This window comes from Fistularia commersonii, chromosome 3 (assembly GCF_037954325.1).
Source record: "Fistularia commersonii isolate RoL2024-O1a breed Wild chromosome 3, RoL_Fcom_v1.0, whole genome shotgun sequence".
Classification (NCBI taxonomy): Eukaryota; Metazoa; Chordata; class Actinopteri; order Syngnathiformes; family Fistulariidae; genus Fistularia; species Fistularia commersonii.
The window spans coordinates 19,592,676-19,598,675 of NC_141286.1; positions in this window are offsets into that span (position 1 = coordinate 19,592,676).

Genomic DNA, 6,000 nt, shown 5'->3' on the forward strand with positions numbered 1-6,000 from the left:
AAACAAGTCCTCCGATAACATCAATTACACACATCTTTACAAAATACACTTTGCATTTATCAATAGAGAGAACACTGCCAGTTGATGTTTTCTTGAATTTACCATACCCTAATCCAAATTACACTTATTTCTAATATGAACCCTAGTATTCCTAGTTATAGTGGTTTATTGGGGATTCAGTAGTTGGCTCCCAGCAATAACACATACGGTGTCATTGTCAGATCTGTACAAGCCTGAGCCACAATGTTCGTCAAACATGAAAAATGCATGCCAAATGCTGAATGTCTGTGCACACTACCTTTGAATAACAACTGCATCGCAATGACAGGACGCATCACTGGAGTGGAGAAAACGGCCTACAGGATAGAGGTGGGCAGTCCTGTGTGAGGACAACCTCATCCTAAATACGGCCAAGACAAAGGAGATGATAGTGGACATATGATGGAAAGGAAACCTCATCAGACCCTTTTCATCTGAGACATTGATGTTGAGAAGGTTTGTGTTTTTAAATATTCGAGTGTGCACTTAAGTGAGGACCTCACCTGGTCAAGGTCTGTTTCAAGGGTCATGTCATTACATGTTTATTTTGTAGAAACAAGTATACACATGAACAGTCAAATGTCTGGGTGAATCTCATTCAATGGTTTCTACTTTTTTATCTTCAATAATCTATATCACATTTCAATACTGAATGCAACCTCAGAAAGGCATTGGCCAGTGTCTCCCTGAGCTGGTCCCAAGCCCAGATAAATGCAGAGGGTTGAGTCAGGAAGGGCATCTAGTGTAAAACTTTTGCCAAAACCAAACATGCGAAGCAAACCTAATAATCTCACACTGGATTAGTCGAGGCCCAGGTTAACAACGACTGCCATTGGTACCGATAATTTGTGGAATTTGGCTACTGTAGGTCAAAGAAGAAGAAGGCGTGTTCAGAAGTAGAGAGAGAAGAGGAAAGGCAAGAGTCTGGGACTGAGAGTAGGGAGTTTGAATATCGGGACTATGACAGAAGAAGTTAGAGAGTTGGTCGACATGATACAGAGAAGGAAAGTGGATATGCTGTGTGTCCAGGAGTCCAGTTGGAAAGGTAGTAAGGCTAGAAGCTTAGGAGTAGGCTTTGAGTTGTACTATTATGGCACTGACAGATGAGAAATGGAGTAGGAGTTATCTTGAAGGAGGAGTTTGTCGGGAATGTTCCGTAGGTGAAAAGAATGTCAGATAGACTTATAAGTCTTGTAGAATATTCAAGTCTGAAACTGAAAACTGAAGGTGTGACGCCTAATGTTGTTAGTGGCTATGTTTCCGGAGGTGGGACATGAGTTTGAGGAGAAGGAGAGTGTTGTATAGATGAGGTAACCTTGAAGAGATCAATGACTGCAAAGTAGTTTTAGGTGACAGCGTAGCCAGATAGCATGGTGGTTTGTAGGATGACTTTGGTGACAAGGAAGCTCAAGAGGAAAAAGGCAGAGCAGAGGACAAAGTGGTGGAAGCTGATAAGGGAGGGGGGCTGCATGGTTTTCAGGGAGGAGTTAAGAAACGCTCTAGGTGGTCAGAGAGAGTTTCCAGATGACCAGACAACTACAGCTAGTGTTATCGGGGAGACAGATAGAAGAGCACTTGGCGTGTCATCAGGAAGGAAAGTTGATAAGGAGACTTTGTGGTGGAATGAGGAAGTGCAGGAGTCGATACAGACAAAGCGGTTACCGAAGAAGAAGTGGGACACTGAGACAACTGAAGAGAACAGGGAGATACAACATAAGGCATTGATGGTGGTAGCAAAGGCAAAACAAAGGGCGTATGATGGATAGGATCAGAAATGAGTCCATCAGAGGAACAGCATATGTTAGATGTTTTGGAGAGATGATCAGAGAAGCCAGACTGAGATGGTTTGGTCGTGTACAGAGGAGGGATACGGAATACATTGGTAGACGGATGCTGGAATTGGTGCTGCCAGGCAGGAGGTCTCGAGGAAGACCAAAGAAAAGATTTATGGACGGAGTGAGAGGATATGAAGGTAGTTGGTGTGAGAGAGGAGGATAAAAAGAGAATAGGGTTAGATGGAGAATGTTGATTCGTTAGGGCGACCCCTGGGGGGAAAAGCTGAAAGGAGAAGGGGAGGAAAATTTGCTGACAGAGAAATGAATCCATTGTGAGCATAGAAGATGCTTTGAAGACTGTGACCTTGTCAGCAGCATCATGGGGCAAGCAATGATGGACTGTGTGACATTCCAGGCCTGAAGGATTGCAATGGCTCAAGTCAAGTTGCTACTTGAAACAGCACACAAGCTGAAATGGCGTATTTGCCCTTGTTTTGCATAGGGTGTATTGTGCCTTGTGGAAGATATGGAATGTGTGCCTATGTGTGTCTGCATGAGTGTCTTGCCTGCAGAGAAGCAACTGATCAGGCCTTGAGAATATCTTCTGTGACAGCGCAACAGGACTAGCCTCTCCCTCCTCTGACATTCTCCTCATTACTGCAATGCAACTCTGCTCATTCATTGTGTTTGTCTGAATCCTTCCCTTGAGAGGGATGAAGGCCCAAGCCATGTGCTGGAAGGATTTAGAGGTTTGCAAAACAGAGGGATAAAAAAAAAAAAACCGCAGAGGCAGTACAGGGAAAACTTTACCATGCTGTAAAGGGTTTTGTCTGGGGTTGTTTTGTTTTCAATGTGACACTGGTTTCATTCAGAGAACAAGAGATCCCTTTGATACTGTAATGAAATTATTGCCGGTAGGTATAAAATAGGATGCTAATGGACAAGAAATACAGGCTGGGACATATAATTTGAAATTAAGCTGCCAAATATCTTAAATAACAAAATAATACGCGAGTTGATTTTGTTATTATTCGGTGAAGATGTACATTTTACATGTATATGTAAATGTATGTATGCATTGCTGCACTTTATTCTATTTTTCTTATAATCCTTTTTTTTTAAAACAAGCTGAGACTTGACAACTCAAGTATCTAAGTATCTACTAAAGGAATATGTAAATTAAATGTCTTGTACTGTCCATTTTTTTGCTTATTTGGCTGTCTTTCTTAATCTATGAATTTGCCAATTCCTATAAGGAAGTAAGAGTGTCTTCCTCCAGTCTAAACTAGACTCTGTTAATTTGGTAGTGACAACTGTGAGCATTAAATATTTACTCCATAATGGAAAGGAATACGAAATGTTTTTTTTTCCAATCTAAACATCTGCATGCATGTTAAACTATATCTAACCACTATAATGTATATGGTATATAATACGAGACGTAAAGGTTGCACTGAGAGAATGTGCAAACACACAGAAAGACCTTAGTTTTAATTCAATCTGGAAACATTGTACTGTTTAATTCTTGATAATTATAGAACAGTTGTGTGGAGTATCATGTAAGTTTTGGGGAATCATTAAAAACCTGATATAAAATGAAAATTTTGCAGTTTAAAGCCCTAAATTCATAGCATTAAGCCAAAATAAGAAATATAAGCCTGGCATGATAAGCAAATATCCCTTCCTAGATAGAGAAGGAGATCTACAATTCATAATTTTAGAAAAGCTTGTGGTATGATACCAGAGCTTTATTCTCAGAAAAAAAGAATTAACTGTTTTTTTTTTTTTTCCTTGTAATTTCTTTCATGTGATAATGTTGAGAAGCCAGGTGTCAATAGGGCTGATGGATCTGCTCCATAGCAATTCAATTTTCAATTTATTGGCTCAGTGTTTGGTTGTCTTGGGAATACAAGGGTGTGATTGTTTTACAGCACCTTATGTTGCCATGTATAGCCATGTGATATATATGAAAGGCATTTAATTTTACCTGCATTGTTTTAAGATAGACTGCAAATAAGGCTCCAGGAATATGTACTCTGAAGTTTTAAGTGAGGGCACCATATAGTTGAGCTATTTTCCTATCCTTAGGTCTCCTTGCAGCACTTCATCTCTCCTTTATGAATAGCTTTACAGCAGCCGTAGATCACTGTGAATCCAATTACTGAAATCAGTCAAAGGGAATTGAGATTGAGAAAGCATGAATTTAGATCGAGGGAGGCCGAGCGGCTGGTGTTCTGTAGCTGAGACATTCTTAAGAGATCAGAGGAACTTCTCATAATCCAATTTGAATGGCGGTCCAAAAGTACCCAAAGATTTTTTTTGATCGCACCAGGTGGTTTTGATTTTTTTTTCTCCTTAAAATTCGGAATAGTTGGATATTAATGTATGTGAATTTGGAATCTTTACCATGTAAAACTTTGCTACCTTTTTCTATTAGATTAATTAAGAACAACTGCATTATGTTGCAGGTATTTAGCACTTGAAAAGATGAAGAAACAAAGCAAAACTAAATTTAAGCTCAAATCTCCTTTAAGCTCAAATCATCTACAAGGGGCCTGGGAGCTTGAGGATTCTATGCATGATCCTAGCTGTTCCCAGGATTGAGCTAAACTCCGAATTTGGGGGGTTACTGCTCCAAGTAACCTTACTGGTACTACTTTTGCCTTTATGCTCAAAATCTCTTCCAACTTCCTCTTGACGGCCTGATATTTCTCCAGCTTCTCATGCTCTGTCCTTCTTTTGTCACTTTTACTCGGAATCACTGCATCCACCACTGACATCATTGTTCCAGTTCGTCAACACCGCTATGTGTGTGTTTGGTCATCACCAATTTGTCCGTCTGAATTGGAAAACCCAGTGGGATCTTGACTTGGCTGATCTGGATCCCCTTTGCATTCGTCTTCCATATTTAGTACAAATGTAGCTATAAGCAATGCAAGCTGTCTGGTTATGATGCTCCATAGAGCATGCCATTGCTGCAAGTATTTTCCAACCTGCAATTAAGTGCTTTATCGTCTCAAGAGCATTTTTGCAAATCCGGCACCTAGGGTCTGGTGTGGTACACTGCGCCCTTGATTGCTCTTGTGTTAAAAGCCTGTTGAGTCACAATTAATACCTCTGTGCTGACTTTTATTCCAGCTTTTTCCAGTCAATGGTGTTTTCATGACATTTGATTCCTGGCTCCTCCTAGAGTGTAGAAGAGTTTCAGAGCAAGACACTGAACCCATAACTGCTTCCCTTGCACTGTGGGATGGCAGCCTACTTCTCATGGTTCATCCATGATGGGTTAATTGCGAAGGACAAATTTCCCCACGAGGGATTAAAAAAGGATAAAGTATCATTATAAATTACATCAGCTACTCTTTTAAGCTGCCAGTGTACATGCCATGCCACTATTAGGGGCCATCTTCCCTGTGTACTCCCTTTGGCTTATTGTTTATTTCAGGATAGTAGCTCTGGAACTCACTGGTCCGCTGCCTCAGTTTTCGGTGTGATATGTGGCTGCAGCAGCTAGATGTTATTCATATGGTGGCAAACTGGGGTTTAGCAAAGTAACAATCGGAATCAAGGAGAATTTGCTCCCAAGAACAAACGGGGGAAACCCAGGGGGGTCTTTCTCAGCGCTTACAGTTAGACTGAATCCCAACAGCGCATAGGTTGATACTTCTGGTGTTGCATTCATGGGTGATTGCTCTCTAAACCAGTAGCTGGTGTTTGGCCCCCCTGGTATTGTTGCCAATTTTGCTTTGCACATGTGACTTCTCATTCAAGCTGCTATTAGAGTATACTTTATGCCAACAGAAGCTTCCATGTTGCACTTGGGCAAGTAGTTGGATGGTACTGGGCACCTCTTTGGGTCCTTCATTAGGACTGTACAGCCTTGTTAGCCACTCCTCTGGGTTACACAAACAAACACATATATATATTTACATCAGTCAGGACACCCTTGTCAGTCACTCTGGGCTACACAAACACACACACATACATATATATATATATATATATATATATATATATATATATCAATCACAGGGCCACATATATGGGCAAACAACCATTCACTCACTCATTAATTCATTTGGGGCAGTTTTCCCAATTTACCTGCATGTTTTTGTACTGAGGGAGGAAACCAGAGAGCCCGGAAGAAACCCACGCAGACATGAGGAGAATATGTAAATTCCACACA